The following is a 23,073-nucleotide window of genomic DNA, read 5'->3' as shown; positions in this document are numbered from 1 at the left end:
TTTGCAATAGAGCCAAACCTAGATACATAAGGCCACATAGTATGACGCTAAATGAAAGGACCTCTAGGATATAGAAACAAAAGCCATATAATGAATGATTGTTGTCCTTAATGTGCTATGTTATCTCCCATCTCTTTTGCTGTCCCTTGGTTATCTCATATTGTTACAGTATCCCACTTTGTTACCTGATATATTGGATATATTTGTATTTAGTTATTTGAAATTGGATAGGGAAGGGGGGAAAACAAGATGAAGGGTGGGAAATGGGTACCAAGACATGTGAAAGGGCATCAATGTATGTGAATTAATGCACCTTCTATCTGGCAAATATCATGTAACCCTTCTATTAATTACAATAAAAAATATGAAAAACAGAAGTACAAAATTGCTGTGGTTGTTGAATATTCAAGAGAGTTCTGTGATTGCAAATAATTTGCCCAGTTTGCTCCCTTTCCATTACGTGATGATAGAACGTGTCCATTGCCTGAATGTCTGAATAAATGAGACAATACTTACAAGTTGCTTTACCTTATTCTTTCAAAATACATATACACTCACATTTTATGTATAATAATGAACAGAAAAGGAAATTAATACAATCAGTGGTCTAGGAATTTTCAATAACCAACATCCAGGTAATAGGTGTTATATAATTTTATTTCTCCCCCTCTCTCCTTCCTTCCTTCCCTCTATCCCTCTTTACTTCCTTCATTACCCACATTTTTAATTATGTGTTAGATTTTGACAGGACAATTTCTACCTTATCTGCTTTCTTTACTTGATTGATAATGGGAAAGTTTACTGTTGAAATGTATTTCAACAGATCCTTCAAAGAATGATGGGGGGGGCTGCCAACAGCCCTCTCCAGCGAAGAGGGGCACAAGCCCACCCTGGTGTTCTGCGCCCCCCCCCCACGTCCCCTCCCTACCAACCCCTGGGGCCACCGCCGGCTGTGTCTGCACCACAGTTGGCTGGAAAGCCAGGAAGCAAACTGATAAATCCAGACTAGAAATAAAGATGATATTGATGTAACTGAGCTCTCTAATAAAGATCTTCTAGATCAGCTTGTGAAATATGGAGTAAAACCTGGTCCTACTGTGGTAACAACTAGAAAGCTATATGAAAGAAAGCTGTTGAAACTGAGGGAACAAGGATCAGAATAAAGATCTTCTACTCCTCTTCCAACAGTCTCTTCTTCAGCAGAAAACACAAGTCAGAATGGAAGTAATGACTGACAGATACAGTGACAACGAAGAAGACTCTAAAATAGAACTCAAGCTTGAGAGGAGAGAACCACTAAAGGGCAGAGTGAAGACACCAGTAACACTCAAGCAACAAAGAGGAGCACAATCAGAGCTATTCTCAAGCTGGAGTAACTGAGACTGAATGGACAAGTGGATCTACAAAAGTTGGACCTCTGCAGGCATTAACTAGGGAATCTACAAGAGGGTCAAGAAGAATTCCAAGAAAAAGGGTGGAAACTTCACAACATTTTCTTATAGATGGTGCAGTAATTTCAGAGAATACGCCTATAGCTGAAACTATAATGGCTTCAAGCAACAAATCTTTAGTTGCTAATAGGGTGACTAGAAATTTCAAGCATGCAGCTCCTAATCTGCCAATCAATTAATTCTCAGACATACCCAGAACAGCAAAGAAACCATTGACCAGACCTTGGCAGATGTCAAATCAGAAAAGAAAAAAAAGGGACGTTCCATTCCCATGTGGATAAAAATTTTGCTGTTTGTTACTGTGGCAGATTTTTTTGGTTTTGGTCTATCAAGCTATGGAAACGACAAGGAAATCCCTTTTCTAATTTTCTTCGTGATGTGTCTAAAACATCTAATTTGGCACATTCAACTTGGTCTCCTATTTTTAGTAACTATATAAAAAACATTTGTGTATACTTGTTGACTGAAGAACTAAAAATAATGTGATTTCACCACAATAAGTTTAGTTTTCAACTGAAAAGTAAACAAGATATATAAATGTACTTCACTTAAACCATTGGACTAGTAGGAGATCACATTGTGCCATATGAATTCTCTTTGTTAGCTCTGAAACGTTTTTGTAGGCTTTATTGTTTTCATTTTGGGAAAATAAATTTGTATATTTGAAAAACAAGGGCACAAAACATGAGAGTGCAGTGTGAAGCTACACATTCAAATTCTTGTAACTCCTATAGAAAAGATTTTAAAATTCTCTACTGAATAAAAAACATTACAGACATGTGAAACATGAAATTCAGTAAGAGAAAAGGTAACTTGGTTGTACTTTTTTATAACTGTGGCAAAATTGGATGGTATTGACAAAGAAAAACACAGCTATAATCTCTTCTGTGACTTTTATTAATAGTAATGGTGGTGATATAGCCCTATCTTACTTTCTAAATGATTTCTAGTATCATGGAAGTCCTATTTTAATAAGACCCATTAACACCGCTTGATTTTAGCAAGAATCTTTAAGGCAACAATATATGGGTGTCTCAGAGAACTAAGACACCTGGCTGTCCATGATTTAGAAGGGCGATAACTAGCTACAACCTGATTGAAATTTTTTACTTCTTATTTACAGCAAAACATTTATTCAGTCAATTTATTACCAGAATATTCTTTAGACAAATAAGTGTGTGGGTGTGTTTGTTTAGAAGTTAGAATTTGAAACACTGCTCTCCTGCCCCATTTGAATTTATTGTTGCATTGTCTTCTATTACCAAAACCAAATTCTGCCATGTTATTTTTCCCCTTTTTAATATAATTTGATTTTAAGAAGCAAGAAAATTGCTTTTAAATTATATAGAATTACATAATAATTAAAGCTGTAAACTTTGAATATGTGGTGTGGGCATTATGATTTTATATAATCTTCAAATGGTTAACTATCTTTGTGGTTGATTTTTTTTTTTTTAGCTTAAACTTACTTCATATATGTTGATTAGGTAAATAAGAGTCTTATATGTTGGGTCTTGGTCTCATATCTGAGGCCTGTTCATCATTCTGGCTCAGCTGCTGTTAAAGGGGTTTGGCCAGGCATTCCTCACATACCTCTCCTGAGGTATTTGCATTCCTTGCATACCTCTCTTGAGGTATTTCTGTATACATGACTCAACTGAACCCCATAGGGCAGGTTCTCTGCCCGTGAGCTTTCCTGCACTGGTCCTGCGAGTACCTAAAAGTTTGCACTGACCCTTAGTGATAGCACCTTGGCCCTTTTCCTATTGGTCCTTTTTTGCTCCCCCTTCCCCTACAGTATATAACTATGTGCCCGAGGCAATAAACCAGAGATCTGCTGTGCTTGCATGGCTGACACAGCTCCTGGCTCAGTGTTGTTTTCTCCCAGGTAATTGGGGGAGGGCTGGGTTATCTATACTTGCCATCTTGCTCGGCTCTGGGGGACTTCAGGCTGGCCCTGGTTGTCCCTCTCATACCTGTGTTGCTCGAGAGCAGCAACATTATGTAATTATAGTGAAATCAAGGAAAACACAAATTTTAAACTTAACTTTACAGTTATTGACGATACAGCACACTAAAAATGTAAACTAGTTTTTAATCTCATCCAAAATAAAAGTAAAATTTTTTAGAGAGCATGAAAATTAATAAAATTAATAAAATTAACCAGCATGTTAATTTTATTTGAATTAGTACTATCCGATACTTAGCTTTTTAGACATTTTGTAGGCAGTTTCACTTATCTTTTGCAGTCGAGACCAGAAGTATTTATTTATGGGGTCTAGTCCTTCAGATAGCGGAAAACTCAGTCCTGGTCTGAAGTGCTACCTCTCTGAGTAACAGTGTCTCTTTGAGCCACAGAGGGGCCATGTTTTACTCCAATATTAGATCAAAGCTATCTGCTCTTACTTCCTTTGTTTCAAACTTTTTCCTTGATATTGTTTTCAGTCTTTGCTTATAATTAGTAATTGTAAAAAAAAATACTCCACTTAATGTTTAAAAATGTGAGGAAATAAATCATCAGAATAACATGTATGTAAAGTCAGTTCTCTAACAGGAAGAGTATGGTCCAAAATAGCAAAGTAGGACCAGGTAAAACATGTAGTCACTTTTTAAAACATGTTCTTGGTCTTTCGTTGCTGTCTGTTTTATTTCATTAGAATAAATGTGCTCTTGAGGTAAATGCAAAAAATTTTTCTGACTAATCACAGATGTATACTTTATAGTATAATTCAATAATAAAGTGTCATTAACCTCTTTAAAAAAAAGAATGATGGGGGAAGTCCTAAAAAGTGCATAACATTTTAGAAAAAAAGGTACATCTTTGAAATATTGAGTCATCCCACTCAAAGACTTGTCAGTTACTTATACTTAAGTTTTTGGCAGTAGCCCTTAGAACAGTTGAATGCATTATAACAATCTCAAAAACCTTTTCTGAACTTTTTCTTTCCATGTTTTAATGCCTCTGTCACTATTTTAGTTATACTGTGTGTACGCATTTTTTTTTTTTGCCAGTCCTGGGCTTGAGCTCAGGGCCTGAGCTATGTCCTTGGACTTTCTCAAGGCTAGAGCTCTACCACTTGAGCCTCAGCACTACTTCTGGCTCTTTTCTAAATATGTGGTACCAAGGAATCGAACCTGGGTCTTCGTGCATGCTAGGCAAGCCCTCTACCACTAGGCCAACTTCCAGCCCTACTATGTGTACGCTTATCAGAAACATAATTCACTAATGCATTTATTTTGGAGTTGAGAAAGTAGTGTGAGAACAATAAGCCTACTATTAACTTCCAACATCTAGTTTATCCTCAGCATTTTCCAAGTGCTAAACACTACCATTACCTTAATAATATTCATAATGACAAAACATATCATATTATTTTATTGCAATTTATTAATTAGCCACTAATCCTGGTGCTGATGAAGCATACAATTTATCTTCTTATTCAGATGACCAAAACCCAGTAGATTACACTCTATGGAAATATATACATACACATGTTATGACATTTGTTAATATAAAAATGTTGAATGTGTTCTTTTAATTGTATTTATTTTTTAGTTTTGATTTTTGCCAGTCTTGGGGCTTGAACTTAGGGCCTAAGAATTGTCCCTTCCCTTTTCCTCAAGGCTAGAGCTCTTCCACTGAAGCCATAACACTACTTGTCTTTTTCTATGTACCTGGTACCAAGGAATTGAATCCAGGTCTTGGTGCATTTTTGGCAAACACTCTATCACTAAGCCAAAATCCCAGCCCCTTAATTATATTTATTTTTATTTCCCTACATTAACCTTTACTCTTCTTGAAATTTCCTGGGTCTAGATAGTGTGCCTCCAGTTGTTTAAAATTTGTTATGCCTCTTACCAATACCTAGTTACTCTTCTTAGCCAGCTGGCAAACAATAGGCTCATGTAACCAATACCTTCTTAAACTGAATGGCAAACAAGAATGTCCTACCCAAAATCGCTCTCAAATATGTATATATATATGTACATATATATATGTATATATATATGGGTTACAGTAACATTTGCCAGGTGGTAGGTGCATTACTTCTCACACATTAATACCCCTTATCATGTTTTTTACCCCAATCACACAAGATAAATCTCTTGTTTCCATATCCTAGAGATCCTTGAATTTAGTATCATCCTATATGACCTTATGTAGCTAGGTTTTGAGCTACTGTAATCCTCTGCTAGGAGAGTCCTAGATGTGTACTAATTATTATAAATGAGGGAAACAATTGAGCCTGTTTCTTTGGGTCTGGCTTACTTCACTTAATATGATTTTTTTCCAAGTCTTTCCATATCCTTACAAATGGGGCAATGTCATTCTTTCTGATGACAGCATAGAATTCCATTGTGTGTTAAGTACCACATCTTCTTGAACCAATCAACTACTGAAGGGCAACTGGGTTGGTTCCATATCTTTGCTATGATAAATAGTGCTGCAATGAACATCAGTGTGCCAGTGTCTTTAGAATGTCCTTGTTTCTGGACATTTGGGTAAATGCCAAGGAGCAGGTATTCTGGGTTATAGGGGAAATCTATGTTTAGTTTTTTGAGAAATTGCCATATTGCCTTTCCTAGTGGTTGAATGAGTTTACACTCCCACCAACAGTGCAGTAGTGATCCCTCCTGGCCACATCCCCACCAGCATCTGTTGTTAATAGATTTCTTGATCATGGCTATTCTAACTGGAGTGAGGTAGAATTTCAAAGTTGTTTTGATTTGTATTTCACCCTCTTCTCCTCTGGAATTTTTATCACTGTTCTTATGTCATTTGAAATTCAAAATCAGCCCAAATCGGAAATTGCTTTCTTCAGCCTTTCTTCCTCGTCAAAGTTAAAGTTAAAATTGATAGTATTACATGCAGTAGCTTCCTCCCTGCTGTGTGTTGCCTTACACAGTTTCTACTGCTTTATATATGACAGCCAGTTATGCCTGGTCCTGTCCAATGTCACCTGCCAGAACCACATAACATCTGTTATAAATTGCCATCCACATGATATCCTACTCATGTGGCTTCTTGCTTAAATTCCTCTGGATGTGAAACATTTGTAAAAAGAATACTCAGGCTGGGCACTGTGGCTCACACCTGTAAGCCTAGCTACTCTGGAGGTTGAGATCGAAGGACCAAGATTCAAAGCTAGCCCAGGCACAAAAGGACCTGAGACTCTTATCTCTAATTAACCTCTAGAAAATGGGAAATGGGGCTTGGCTCAAGGGTAGGGCGGTTGCCTTGGGCTGAAGAGCTCAGCGACAGCACCCAGACCCAGGGGTAGAGTGATATCCTTGAGCTGAAGAACTCTGGGACAATGCCAGCCCAAGTTCAAGCCCCATCACATATACACACATACACACACACACATGAGAGAGAGAGAGAGAGAGAGAGAGAGAGAGAGAGAGAGAGAGAGAGAGAGAGAGAGAAAGAGAGAGAGAACACTCAGAAATCTGTGAATGCATTTGAAGATCAGTTTTCTTTCCCAGCTATTTTGTGTTCAAGGACATAATGTACCAGGCCTAAACTGAACATGACAAACAGGTATGCTTGTTTTGTGCTGTGACATGATAACTGGTGCTATGTGGTAGACTGTGCAAACAGACAAGTCTTCATAACCCAGTGAGAAGGGCTATTGGTTATAAGAACAACTTTGCTTCGAGAAGATCTTCACCAACCAAACAAGGGACAAAGGCCTCATATCTAAAATATATCAACAGCTCAAAAAATTGAATCACTCCAAAACTAATCTCCAAAGAAACAACCATCCCATTAAAAGATGGACCAAAGAATTAAAGAGAGTCTTCTCTGAAGAAGAAACAAAAATGGCCTATAGACACATGAAGAAATGCTCAACATCTCTGGTCATAAAAGAAATGCAAATCAAAACAACTCTAAGATTCCACCTCACTCCAGTTAGAATGGCCAGGATCAGGAAAACGAATAACAACAGATGCTGGAGGGGATGGGGCCAGGAGGGATCACTACTACACTCTTGGTGGGAGTGCAAACTCGTTCAACCACTATGGAAAGCAGTATGGCAGTTCCTCAAAAGCCTAAACATAGAACTCCTCTATGACCCAGCAATTCCACTACTTGGCATTTACCCAACCATCCAGAAACTAGGGCATACTAAATCCACTACCACAACAATGTTCATTGCAGCATTATTCACCATAGCAAAAATATGGAACCAACCTAGATGTCCCTCAGTTGATGAGTGGATCAACAAGTTGTGGTATTTGTACACAATGGAATTCTATGCTTCTGTCAGAAAAAACGACATCGACCCATTTGTTAGGAAATGGAAAGACTTAGAAAAAATCATATTAAGTGAAGTAAGCCAGACTTGAAGGAACTTAGGCTCAATGGTTTCTCTCATTTGTCATAATCAGTAGAAACCTTAGGCTCTACTAGCAGAGATCTGCAATAGAGCAAAACCTTGATACATAAGGCTATATAGTATGAAGCTAATTGAAAGGACCTCCAGGATATTGAAACAAAAGCCATATAACAAATGATTGTTGTCCTTAATGTACTATGTTATCTCTCATCTCCTTTGCTCTTCCTTGGGTATCTCATATTGTTATAGTACCTCACTCTGTTATCTGATATATTGAATTTATTTGTATTTGATTATTTGAAATTTGATAGGGAAGGGGGAAAACCAAGATGGGGGGGTAGGGGGGAGGGTAAAAGGTACCAAGACACATGAAAGGGTATCAATGTATGTGAATTAATGCACCTTCTATCTGGCAAATATCATGTAACCCTTTTATTAATTACAATTAAAAAATGAAAAAAAATAAAAAAATAAAAAAGAACAACTTTGCAAATATCCAAAGAACTTGGTAAGATTGTAGAGCCAACATCCAGTCACTTATGTGGCTGTATAATAATAATCTTTTAGTTTAGACATTTATTCTTCCAAAATATTTCACCATGGTCACCTTGCAGTTGTTTCTCTCATTTTCTCATAGATACTTGGGAAACCACAGAACAAGTTCTACCTAAAAACAATGCCACACTTATGTAAACATGGAGGCGATTAAGATGTCTCCTCTCGTAGGGATCATAAATGGTGGCTAAATAACAACACAGCATAATCTATTGCCAGTATCACAGAAGGTTTATGGGGAAAGATATCCTCCAGGTGTCAGTGTGTATTGCCTTAGAGAGCATGGTTGCTAATATTCAAAAGCAAACTGGAATGGCTAATACAAAGGAGGATACACGAATATAATAACTGTAAAATTTAACCTGAAGTAATAAGATGTTTCAATCTTACCAAGAATCACCAACAAGAGGACTTCTCATAGTAGTGTAAACCTATATCATTCATGGGCTTCTCACACCAGTTTTGAGCCAGTGCAGTCAAATAAAAATAGTAGTATGTAAACCAAAAGAAAAAAAATTGAAAACAAAATTTGTACATTTGTACTTGCAGTATACAATTCTTTGATGCAGAGTTGCTCACAACAGCACTGTGTTAATGGTAGTTTTGTTTAAACTGCTGTGTGATCTTGATTTTGTCTGAGCTTGATTTTGTTAATATACGATTCCTCAAATGCAAATGGTATGCCCAAAGCAAATTAGAGGTCATGCTAGAATTTCCAAATAAAAAAGGGTATGTGATGTATTTAATTTAAGCAACAAAGTAAAAATGTTGTATTTGTTGAGAGGTAGCATGTCTTTAGCAGAAACTTGGTGATATTATGGGAAAAACGAATCTGAACATCCACCATGTTTAAGACAAAGAATATGGCATAAGGTCTATTATATCATGAGTAATAACATGTGCAACAGCAGATTTGAGACTGTGAGGTAACCTATGCCATTCAATTTCCAGGAATGGATGCTCAGATAGTGCACCATATACAGTATAGGCTAATTAAAATGAAGTTAACCATCAAGCTCTGTACACCCTAAGTATTCATGTATTTTCCTCAATAGTGATCTCCTGGGAAAAAGCTTCCTGTGGATACTGAAGATCTACTCTCTCATTATGGCAAAAGGCAGCATGTTAGATGGTTGCTTTGGGGGAAGTAATTCTAATAATTAAAATGTAAGGGAGGCTTTGTGTATCCAGGATCGTTTGACTTTTTCCAAGTACACTAGTTTTTACCTCCATTTTGAATAATTTCACAAGACAATAAGACAATGTTTTTTCTATATGCGAAAAAAAATCCAAGATAATCTCAGGGATTGAGATTCTTTAGTTTGAATGAATGGCAAGTTCTACACTAAGAAATTATACAGAACAAATAAAACTAAAGTAAATATAATAATGAAAGAGAAATAGTCAAACAAAATCCAATCACAGGCACAGGCCTAAAAACACTTCAGACTCTGAAATTATTACAAATAAATTTAAGTAAGGCCACTCAAAATGTAATGTGTGACTGCCTCAAAAGTAAGATACTGTAGCCTGGCTGCCTCCAAGTAATAAGAATAAAACCCATATCAGCAGAAGGAAGCTGGACATACAGGAAAGAAGAGGTAATATTTTTCTTGACTCTGTATTTTCAATCCACTAGTAATATTTCATTCAATTTCTAGAGCAATAGCAACACATGCCCAGAGGAGAAGAGTCCAAATGAAGAATCCTGACACATAAAGAGGAGCTGATGATAGTCTCAAAAAGAGAAGACAGAGAAACATGCTTCATCAAATTTTATGCTTATTCTCATTTGAAAGATATCATTTAAATTGACTACATCTCACAATGCATAAGCTATTCTAATGTGTGAGAACAGCAGAAGGCAATTTGGTAATTTATAACATAGGCAAATAATCTTTAACAAGCTTTCCAAACATTAGTAATATAATTGCTAATAGTCATTGATAATTTCCTTTTAAGCACTGTGCAACACTTCACCTGTATCATTTCTTTTAACCTATTCAGCATCTCTTTGCATCCATGACTTAATTTTAGGTCTGCTAGGAATCTTAAATTTACACACAAAATATCTGAATTTTCAAAACTGTTCATAATCAGTGTACTGACTTTTAAAGATCTTAAAGTATCTGTTAATGGTAAAGTGCTCAGACATTTGTACAAGGGAGCCACAGAGCAACATCAGAAAACACATTCAACTCTAGCAGTGACTTCAGACACGAAATGTATTCTAAGTGCTTTTGAACTCTCAACACTGCTAATTTATTTTCCTTTTTCAATATGGTAAAAAGGCAATTTACTGATGTGTAATGGCTACAAGATTTTTTTGATAATGAATCAAACACCAGGAAGCAAATTGATCCATGTCTAGGATGTAGTTAAACCTAAGTATAGAGCTAGAGCTAGAGCTAGAAATGTATATAGAGGGGCCAGGAGTTTGGTCTAGTGGTTAAAGTGCTTGCCTAGCATGCACAAAGACCCGGGTTCGATTCCTTGGTACCACATACATAGAAAAAGGCCAGAAGTGGTGCTGAGGCTCAAGTCGTAGAGCTCTAGCCTTGAGAAAAAGTCCAAGGACAGTGCTCAGGCCCTGAGCTCAAGCCCAGGACTGGCAAAAAACAACAACAACAAAAAAAAAAAGAAATGTATATAGAGACAAAGGAGGAGATACAAAACATAAACATAAAGCAGACAAGGACAGAATACTTGCATAATAAAGGTTGGGTATGATGGCTTAAGCCTGCAATTTCAGTTTAACACAAAGCTGAGGCCAGCTTCTGTAAATATATATAAAACCCTATCTGGAAGGAAACAGAAAGAGGACTGGTATGTTGCTCAATTATTAGAGAACTGGCAAGGTCCTGAGTTCAATATGCAGTCCTGAAACAAACAAAAAAAAAACAAAGAATAGTAGAAAATAACTTAAAACAGGAAGTGTGTGTGTGCATGTGTGCGTGTGTGTGTGCGTGCGTGTTTATACTTGTCCATGTATACCAGAGAGAGAGGAAGAGAGGTTACATCGGGAAAAGATAATTAATATAAAATGTGAAATCACATTTTACTATATAATGAGGAGATATTGAAGATAAAAGGAAGTTTTGGAACTGGCTCATTAACACAAAGACAAATAATTTACAAAGACACAAAATCATTAAGAAAATAAGGAAAGGTATGGGTTTGAGGGAGGTGAAAATATGGAAAGGATGACACAGATCAAGACACATTGTATACATAAACTGTTTTGTTAAATGAAAAAAAATTAAAATGTAATACATACACTGAAAAAAATTAAGAAAAAGTGAGAAAAAAGGATAGATGGTATAGGAGAGATAGGTGAGAATATAGAAATAGGTAACATTGATCAAAATACACTGTATTCATAAACTCCTTTGGTGAATGGCAACTCCTTTGTGAAACTATTTAGAGATAATAAAATTGTTTTTTAAAGGAACAAGAAAATAACATTAATAGTTTGTGTGGTGCTAATGCATTTGTGTGTGTGTGTGTGTGTAAGATGTACACTCATGCCACTATCATTCTGCAAGTAAAAACTAGGAAGTACAAAAATATGGTGGTACAAATCTCAGAAAAACTAAAATTTAGATTATAAAACAGCTTGGTGCTGGTGGCTCAAACATGCAATCCGAGCTTCTCAGGAAGCTGAAATTTACAGGATTTTGGCTTAGGAAAAAGAGTAAGCTAGACTGCATCTCCAATAAGTACCATCAAAAGACAAAGCTTAGAGGCATCGTTCATCTGCTAGAGTAGCAGAATTAGCAAGAGTGAAGCTTTGAGTTCAAACTGAGATTATAACACCCACAAATTTTTTATCTAAAATGCATTTTTCCATATATTTACTGATTAGGTTGTATTTTATGTTCATGTAGACATTCAGCATGCATACCTATTCCAGCATATTTCTGGAAGATAAAAAGGGTTGAACAGTTATAGATAAGTAATCTGTTACCTGCTATCTGGAGTACAAGGTTTATGATGTTTCCTGAATGCTACAAACTCATTCAAATACTAAGACAAGGCCTTACATGTGTTTTTCACGGTGAAAAATTCTTTTCATCTTTATTAAGCTGTAAATCAATAAGGAACACATGAAAGGAATCTATTGTTGGAAATAGAACATGGTTTAGGGTCAATTTCAATAACTTCAAGGTATTAAAGAAATGCACTTATAGTGAGTGATCAATATACATTTTTCTCAAGAGGCTTTTATGCTGATGAACTCATTTTCCACACCAAAGAGAATTATGTTGTACTATGAAAACAATGGAAAATTTAGAGATTTATGTGACTATAATGATGGTTCAAATCTTTGCCTGCTGATATTTGAGAGCAGTACAAGTTTTCCTTCACCTTTCTAAATCTTTTAAATCTAAATCATAAGGCCATTAGCAAACCACAAAGAACTATGTCAATATCTGACTTAGGACAGCACAATTCTGATCAATCTCATTGTGGAATTTAAAAAGCAATCTGGAGTTTCATATGCATTATTTCAAATAGAATGAAAATGTCTCTCTATATATGTAGTTATAGAAAAGGCCTTTTGTGTTAAAATTACTGACAATTATATATTATTCAAAAATATTATTAATGCACTTTGACATTTTAGAACTTCAAAAATACATTATTTTCAATTTAGATAACAGTATCTTCTTTACCAATCTGCAAGTACTAGAGGTTGGTAAAACTGATATTCTATTTTTGTGCAAAGAAATGTGATCTTAACTCCTTCACTACTTTAAAAAATCAACAGCCAAATGGTATTTTCATTTCTGAAGAGTGTTCTAATCTAATCCTTCAATGCATAGTTAATATTTTATACACCCCATCCCATGCCCTTTGCAGTCCTTCAGAATAATGTTTTCGAATGTCCTCCAAAGAGCTCTTCCTGTCTTCTAGAATGATCAAATAGGCTCAAGTTACAGTGCTGTGGTTTTACATTAGGAAGGAGATGTCTGCTCACACTTCATGGCACTTTCATTTGAGTTTTCTTTTTCCTTTGTCTACAAAGCCATCCTCAATTTTTGAAAATATTCCAGTTCTCCATTCATTTCTTCAAATACTATTCCTTGAAATTCTAAAATCAAAGAAAACAGACATGGTTCCTAATGTAATACAATTTATGCTCCATTTAAACCCCATGATGGCATTCATCTTTTATCAATATACAAAACCAAAAATAAAAACCAATCATTTTGATAGAGAATCCAAGATGTAGACAAGACAGAACTGTCTAGTTACTAAATATAGGACACAGCTATGAAAGTTGAGAAACTAAAAGTATCTTGAGAAATGCTTGATATTGATACTATTAGTTTCTTACAAAGGGTAGGTACAGTTATCTTGAGCCATGAGGACACATCAGAATGTGACTGATTTAATATTCAAAGTCAATGACACTGATAACTCAATTTAGTTAAGAACTAAATGACCTACATTGCTAATTGTGAAGTTGTTTAATTTTATGAGTGATCTACTTGACCCTGGTGCCACAGTGGCTCAGTCGTCTCTGTTGCTCCTTCAAAAGTACAAATACAAGCAACACGTGATATAATGAAGGCCATGATGCAGCTCAGCTTCACTGTAGAAACAGCCAGTTTGCTTATGCCAAATGTGTGGAGAAGTGTGTAAAGATACTGCATCTTAGCCAAGCCCGTTGGCTCACACCTGTAATCCTAGCTACTCAGGAGGCTGAGATCTGAGGATCATGGTTCAAAGCCAGCTCGGGCACAAAAGGACCTGAGACTCTTATCTCTAATTAACCTCTAGAAAATGGGAAGTGGGGCTTGGCTCAAGGATAGGGTGGTAGCCTTGAGCTGAAGAGCTCAGGGACAGCACCCAGACCCACATATACATATACATATACATATACATATATATATTACATCTTGATATCAATTATTATCCTTAAATTTTACAATTATAGTTTTCTAACAATGACCTAATCTCACATGGTTTATCATATAAAGCCTACAACTTTCAATGCAAGCTAAATCAACCTCAGCCTATAAGTCTATAGCACTAATTTTAAATGTCAGTGTCTTCAGAGCAGCAATGAAATATTTTCATCTGTCACCTCATTACCTGGTTAATTTTCACCTGTGACCTCTATTGATAATTGTGCTGGGTTTCACCAACCCAGTAGTTATTCATTATAAACTCAGGTGCTGCAAGGGACTTAGAGCACGGAATCAAATGTTATTCTGCTCAGCTCTGCATTTTTTCATTTCAGTTTCACCCAAAAATAATATTTTCTCATGTCAATAATGCAAGGTAGGTGAGTCAAATTCTATTGCCTTTATTTATTTTATAAATGAATAAGTCATAGATTGAGATGGTTAGGTGAAAATCTCCTAGATGGATATGGTTATCAAGGTAAAACTAGAACCCCAGTGTCCAGTTCTGGAGATTGAGTTCTATTGGAGAAAGAAAGGTAAAGTTGCATGCTATTGTTAAAAACAAAAACAAAACAAAACAAAAACAAAAACAGCCAAGAAAAAGAATAAAATACTACTCTGGGCCTATGGTTGCCAGATTAAGAACTAGTATGGACTATAAACTGCACTTCACAGGACCCACTCTAGTAGTTCACTCTCATAATACTCCCAGGAAGCAGAGATCAAGATGATCTCAATTCAAAGATATCCTTTGAGGGTAAAAATTGTTTTATTGGAAGTGGCACTGTGGCTCAAGGGGTAGAGTGTTAGCTTTAAGCTGAAGAGCTCAGAGGCAGCATCGATGCCCAGAGTTTAAGTCCCACTACCAACCAAAAAAAAGTTTTATTACCTTCATAATCCTGGAGCATAGCAAGAAATAGAACTGAACTAGAAGCATATGGATTTTTGCTGTGGAAAAAATGAGCTTATAACTTCTAAACTTAACATGCAAGGTCAATATTACACCAGAAACAATGCAATACAATATAATACAAACACAATGTAATACAAAGAATTAATTCCCTAATTGTCATTTTCCACACATACATATGTGTGTATATATGCACATTCATATATACATGCATTACCAGTTCCATCTTTTCATAATTCTTAGGATCATGTAACTACTTCTCTGATGTAGAACTGATTATGGCATGACAGATAGACTCCACTTGCACTCTAAGGAGATTCTGTAGGTTTTGTGGGCTTAGTCCTGATACATTCATCTGCTACTTTCATTTCATAAATAATATTTGTTGTGACATCCGAATACACTGGCATCTGCAAGTCTTCACTAATAACATAAGAAGTATAGCAGTACTAAGGTCTTTATTCTTATAAACAAAAAAAACAGCCAGTCTCACAACCCATGTGGCGAGCTTATTTACATGACATAGAATGACTTAAGTTACCAGTGCAGCTTGTGGTAGAACTAATTGAATCATAAGAATTTATTAACATTGATTTTTACCTCATATTTCAAATGACGTGTTTAACAAACAAGTATCCAAGAAGGGAATCTCTCTATACAAGCACTAATTTTAGTTATGTTCTAAATTCTAAGTGCCAGTGAAAATGTTTATTTTAAATCAAAAAGGAGTTAACAGAGTACTGAATCCGAATGCAAATCAAAGTTGGAAATGATCCATATAAAATCTTTCTCCATAAGAAAGGAACATTTCTGGATATACACACTGAAGCCCTTGAGTAGAGAAGAGCTGACAAAATGTGACCTGGCCAAAAGCAGAAAAAAAAGGCTCTAAAATCTCTGCTTAAAATTATGGAGAATACAGTCATGGATCTATGAAAACCAACAGCTCTTCCACTTGAAACATTCTCATCCATACCCTGCACACTCCCTTTTCTTTAAGGAGCCTATCATACCAACAAAAACAACAACAAATTCACCACATGAGATGAGATATACAAAGCAATCAACAAAGAATTCAGTGAGATAGACTCTAACCTGGCGAATGGAATGATTCCAGTCTTGACTAGTGCCAGGAGAGGTGGGAAAATGTCAAATGTGCACATTCAAGTAGAGCTATATAAGAATTAGAGGAAAAAATAAAAACAGGTGAGTATGATCAGATTTCCTAATTACTCAGATACCCCATTTACATGCTTAGTAGCAAAATTTTGGAAAAAGAGGTAAAAAATCCTTCCCTTTTCTTTCCCTACCACAATTCTGGTAATAATATCTGAACATAACCTCTTTTAATCCATATAATTTTACAATTGAAAGGGATGGTGATACAAGAAGAGAAGAAAATGCCTCTAATTACAATCACAGAACTAAGCAACTCCTTTAAACCCAAGCATTTTCCCGGGGCAGCTCTTTGGATATTTCAAAGGAACCGAATTCTTCCCTTTCTTAGTTATTCACATGAATAACTACAGAATGTGTTAGGAAAGAGAGAGAGAAAAAGAGAGAGAGAGAGAGAGAGAGAGAGAGAGAGAGAGAGAGAGAAACAGAGAGAGAGAGAGAAACAGAGAGAGAGAGAGAAACAGAGAGAGAGAGAAACAGAGAGAGAGAGAAACAGAGAGAGAGAGAGAGAGAGAGAGAGAGAGAGAGAGAGAGAGGAGTTGGGAGGTCAGTGCTTGAAATAATCTTGGTCCTGTTACTGTCTGTCCTAGGATATGTAACATCTTATGCTGAAGAAGAAGGACATGGATGAGTCTTGGCTTTGTTCGCTCTCCGGAAGCAAGTCCTTCAGTATTTACCTAGTGACCCAAGTTGCCCTTGAGGTCTATGGCATAAAGTGCTCTTCCAGTCCTTCAGCTGTAGTACCAGTGCCATACCTATGATGGAAATTATACCCACCTTGGGCAGCTTTCTAGAGCTCTGTGGTAGAGCTGGATCAATAATACATCCTTTTATTCATTAATGCTTCCTCAGACCTATGCTGGCTATTTGCAAGAGATAAACCTAGGATTCTGTACCTTGTTGCATGTTTTGCAACACAAGACTCAGGCAGTAGGTAACAGGCACACATTAATAGATTCTACATTGCAGGATGCTCAGATCAACGTCTTTGTGTGTGGCATAAACGGTGCCTGGTATGCTGAGGGCATTTTTCTGGTATAACTGCAGAAAATGCTCATATTCTGGAAGACTGTGGGACACCCATAATAGACCCCTTTCAGTACACAAGTTTCAGATAAAGAGAATGTTTGCCATTAACTTCTCTGTACTCCAAAACAAAAGTATAGTTCCTCTTATCCCTAATTTCTAAGGAAAGTAAACTGGAGTTTACTGAGCCTCAAGTTAATGTTAGTTTGTAACACTGACTCTACGAGGCACATCTCAGTTGCTGCTACTTAGAATGCTCACGTTGTCTTTTAGCAAGTCTTTTACTTGATTTTAAGCTCAACATGGTTATTTTTCCACCTACAGAAAACAAATGCTATACATACAAATCCTTGATCTCTGAAATACTTTTAGGTATCTATTTATCCTTTTTGTACCCTGTGTATGAACTGCACTCATGCATTGCTGAACTACTACTTACACTGAAGCATGAGTTGTACTTCCTCCTGTTACTTTATTCATTCAGTTCCCAATTGTAAAGTATGTATCCCCATTTCATAGCAGTGAAATCCTACCAATTTTTCAAGTGATAACTACAATGAGTTCTTAACTTTCTTAATAAATCCCATAACTTCATGGTATCCTTCACATATAGCTTCGATTCAAATTCTCTGAGTTTATCCTATTTCCCAAGCAAATCACAATTGTCTTAAAAATAAAGTTATACCTTTCTTATATTTTAATTATTCACATTTTACTATGTAGATAGTAATAGATCTGTTAACACATTCATTTACTTAAAGGATTATATATTTCAACTTAGTGTTTGCCTGCATGTATTAACTTCTATAATATTTGACATTTTAACACTTCAGCGTATGAATTATTTGCTGTTAAGTTTTGGCAAATTATGTGTACTAGGTAACATACTGTCGTGTGAAATACACAAACTTCATGTATTCTGTTAAGTTTTTGAAAATTATGACTCTTTAGGAAATGTCATGACACATTCTAACTTTTCTTCATTTTACAAAATACTGATATGCATATCCTAAGATTTTATTTTTAACCTTAAAAATGCAATTTACAGGAAAGCTAGAGCTATATTTCTGAAACCATACAGGATAAAAAATAGTAAAAGCTTCTCTTTTATATATGTCATTTGGAAACCATTAGAAACATGGGAGAACTGTGTCACAAACAGCCTATAATAATGCATTGACTTATTATGCACTGTATTTAAAACAGACCCTGAGGCACTTCAATATTCATACAAAACTGAAAGAAATACTTCACGTTTTTTAATATGTCAAAAATCAAGCTGGGTACCCATAGCTAATGCCTGTAACCCTAGTTATGGATGGATTATGATCCAAGGCCAACCCAAGGAAAAAAAAACATGTGGGAGACTTCCTTTTTAACTGGGAGCCTGAAACAGTATCAGGTATCTGTCATCCCAAGTTACATAGGCGGCTGAAACTGGAATGATCCAGGTGCCAGGCCAGAGCAGAAAAGTCTGCAAGACTTCATTTTCACAGAAGACAAGCTTGGCCTAGGGATGTAAACCTCAGGAAACCTGAAAAGTAGGGGCAGCCATGGCTCCAGGGCACCCCTAAGATTAGAAGTGGCTATAGACACGGCTTAGCATTCTCACCAGCTTAGGAAGAACAAGGCCATGAGTTCAAATCCAAATAACCCCTCGAAAAATTGAAATGCAAAATGATAAAATAATACAACAGAAATGAACTCTACTCATTCAAAAAGAATCGTATCATCTCAAGCCAACTTGAACTGTATGTCTGAAAGATGTATTCTAAGCTGCAGTTCTGAGGGTCAGTATGTAAGATATATTAAAGCTAGCCATATATTATATAGACAGCCATGTTTTAGATTAAGAAACTCATATTTCTTTGTTTCACACATATACCACAGTGCTTCAAGGAGGATTAAAAAATTCTCCATTGACTGGAAATGACATGGTTCTACATTATTATTACTATCTCAAAGTACAGAGGATCTCATGCCTAGCATGGTATATCCTGTTTCTTTTTCTTTTTTGTATTAAGCTATTTGATTTTTGTTTTCTTGAACAGCAAAAAAGTACATTGAGGAAAAGAGAAAAATAAAACCTGCATCAGACAAAGGAATATTTCTGAATTGCACTAATACTATGAATGTAGTAACTAACTTGGTGACTTTATTGCTATTATTCAAAAGTGAATGTGGCTGTCAAGCTAGGATACAATGTTGAAAGGTTCAAGAGAAGGGAACATTATGACTCATACTGATCTCTAGTTGGGAGTCAAAGAGATATTGTAGTGAATACCTTTACATGTACTGGACTCAGTTTTAGGAAGCATTCTTTAATCTTGGTGAACATATTTTAATACAGTGAATATGTTCATGAAAAATCTTGAGGCACTGAAGAAAAGTGGAATCCAGTCGGGGGTGGGGAACTGATCTGATAGGTATGGTAATGCTAGATAAGAATTTTAAAGAGGGCTGGGAGTTTGGCCTAGTGGTTAAAGTGCTTGCTTAGCATGCACAAAGACCCGGGTTCGATTCCTTGGTACCACATACATAGAAAAAAGCTGGAAGTGGTGCTGAGGCTCAAGTGGTAGAGCTCTAGCCTTGAGAAAGTCCAAGGACAGTGCTCAGGCCCTGAGCTCAAGCCCAGGACTGGCAAAAAAAAAAAAGAATTTTAAAGATACATTGAAAGACCACATTGTTTTACACTTCTTTAATTCATGATCCCTAAGAAAAGTAGTAGCCAAGTCATTATATTTCACATCTACCAGCTCTTTTCATTTGTATTTTTAAGTCTTTGACAAAAGAAAAGTATGCATTCACTTTCAGGAACATGATGTCTCTGCCATTGTTTCACACTATACTAGCTAAGTAGATCATTTTACTATTTCATTTTTTATTTACTGACTAAAGAAGGCAACATGTACAAAATTAAAAGAGAATAATTGTGCCTGCTATTATAGAAAGGGCAATGAAATAAAGGAATATATTAACCAACACTTACATCACACAAAATGTTATAAGGATGTTTATAGAATTGGAACTTATCCTAAACTTTTTATTTAGATAATTCAGGCACTGACGTCAAGCCTGTTTGACACTGACATCAGTGGAATTTTTCATCAAAAAACACTGCTACATATTACAAAAAGTCCTAGAATGATACTAAATCAATTGCTTAAAAATTATTCAACCCTATTTAAAGCTACCTTTTATGGCAGGACATAGAACACAGTAATTATGGCAAAAAGAAAAATAAGTACCATTCTCAAAAGCATAATAAAAGCCTATAATCAACTCATTATATTGTAGAATGAAACAAATTGTGTAATTACACAAAATTCTTAGAAGAAGGTCATTTCACTAGTGAGATTTCCACTTGCCATCTTCATGGAGATTGTGGTTTATAGTGGATTCACAAGGTGAAATAATTTGTCTTTATTGTTGAAAAAATTAGAAATCAAGTCTGAATATGAATCCAACTTTTGCTAAGTATAAAGTAGTAAGGTCAAGGAAACAGAGTTAAAATTATTTACTTATGGGGTGGGGAGTTTGGCCTAGTGGTAGAGTGCTTGCCTAGCATGCACGAAGACCTGGCTTTGATTCCTCGGTATCCCACATACATGGCAAAAAGCCGGAAGTGGTGCTGAGGCTCAAGTGGTAGAGTGCTAGTCTTGAGAAAGTCCAAGGACAGTGCTCAAGCCCTGAGCTCAAGCCCAGGACTGGCAAAAAAAATTACTTATTTTAAATTTTTATTATGTAAGTGAGGATATTTTTTAATTTTTTTTAATTTTTTTATTGTAATTAGTAAAAGGGTTACATGATATTTGCCAGATAGAAGGTGCATTAATTCACATGCATTGATACCCTTTCACATGTCTTGGTACCCATTTCCCTCCCCTCCCACACCCCCCACCCGTCTTGGTTTTCCCCCCTTCCCTATCAAATTTCAAATATCCAAATACAAATAAATTCAATATATCAGATAACAAAGTGAGATACTATATCAATATGAGATAACCAAGGGACAGCAAAGGAGATGAGAGACAACATAGTACATTAAGGACAATAATCATTCATTATATGGCTTTTGTGAGGATATTTACTTAGATTATATGATAAAACATTTAATGTCTGATATCCACAGCACATGCTGTAATCCCCAGACCAGAGCGGTGGTAATTGGAAGATCATAAGTTTGATACCAGTCTGGGGCACACAGAGACTCCAAGCCTCACCTGGACATACAGAATGATCCACATATACATGGATTATAAAAGGTATTTAAAATTATCTATAAACTACATAGTAAGATCCTTTGTCAAATATATTAATATATAAGCATCCCAAAACATATGAACAAATATATCCTATTGAATCATATATATGCATATACAATACAAAATATGCATATAATGTCTGTGTGTGTGTGTGTGTGTGTGTGTGTGTCCCTTCAAAGAGCAAAGCTTCTTTCAATGGAGACACAAAAATTCACTTGAAGATCTCTGGAGAACATGATTTGAGGGTAGTATGGGAAAGTAAATATATTACAATAGCTTAATGTCTCCAAAGGAGAGGTTTTTAGAAATCTTGAATAGTTAATTAGGAGATGATGAGTAAACAGTATTTTAGGAAAAATAAAGAACAAAACAAACACACTAAAGATGGACTAGCTCAGTATATTTAGAGAGCTTCAAATAGTTTAGTAATGCTTGATGAGATTTTTGTCAGCTACACTGACTATTCAATTAGGGAATTCCATTCAGAGAAATAAAATTGTGCTTTCCTAATCTAAATAAACTGCAGAGATCTTTAAATATGTGACCATGTTGAAGAGAATGAGCTGAAGTGAAACAATGGAATTATTTTGCAGATAGTAATATGAAACTCTTTCAAGGCTATAAAGCAGCATGGAAGCATAGCCAACAAATAAGTGCTCATGAAGTTGGTTGTACAGTAAAACACCGGGCTCTTGTTGTTGGATAATTTATCTGATAACTCAATACAAGGTCTGACCACTAAACCATACATTTCTCATTCTTGGGGAATAGCCTTCAAAAATATCCTCAACCCAGCACTTGAGCTAGAGCAATCTAAATCTACTAAAATAAAAAGAAACATAAGAAAAATTCCCAGATTTCATGAAAACTCTTTGCACATATGGAAACACATGGCATCTTTAGTCACCTGAAAACCTCCATAGATCTGTAAATACCTGTGTTTCAAAATACCAATTGAAGATGAACCTAGCATAACAACTGAATTACATAGTGCACATACTAAATAAGGATTCACAGGTTATTATGAGGTCTCCCCAAACATCTATCAAGTTCAACATCCTCCATCAAGGAACCAGGAGTATGTGTTGACAGGAGACACAGAAGGTGAGCCTTGACCTTCTGTCAATCATATTATACCAATCAGCACAGAATTTGTTAACAGTATTCTTTACTCAATTCTCAGAAAATAGGAATATTGCTCAATAAATTATTCACTGGTTAATAATAAACCATTCAAATACCTCCCACTTAACACCAGTAATGATGAACAGAAAAATAATTGATGTAAGAGATGTATTTTGTCCATGTTTGTAACCCCTTTATGATAGATTTTGCACTACCAAATACAACACACCTACAAAGTAAAGCAAAACAAAAATTTCATTTTCAAAATTAAGATTGCATGAAGCCAATGGAGATAACGTTGCATGACTA

The 23,073-nt window shown here is 35.8% G+C and overlaps 1 protein-coding gene and 1 pseudogene across 2 annotated transcripts in view; one reads left to right on the top strand and one right to left on the bottom strand.

The window, feature by feature from the left end:
• Positions 1-1,732, top strand: part of LOC150055068 (lamina-associated polypeptide 2, isoforms beta/gamma pseudogene) — a 53,080-nt pseudogene extending 51,348 nt beyond the window's left edge.
• The window catches only part of Lrfn5 (leucine rich repeat and fibronectin type III domain containing 5), a 245,700-nt gene that overhangs the window by 197,800 nt on the left and 24,827 nt on the right, over positions 1-23,073 (bottom strand). The window lies entirely within an intron of this gene.

This window comes from Megascapheus bottae, chromosome 14 (genome assembly GCF_031878675.1).
Source record: "Megascapheus bottae isolate mThoBot1 chromosome 14, mThoBot2.hap1, whole genome shotgun sequence".
NCBI lineage: Eukaryota > Metazoa > Chordata > Mammalia > Rodentia > Geomyidae > Megascapheus > Megascapheus bottae.
The sequence above is the reverse complement of the archived record's forward strand: the minus strand, read 5'-3'. Positions and strand labels throughout refer to the sequence as shown.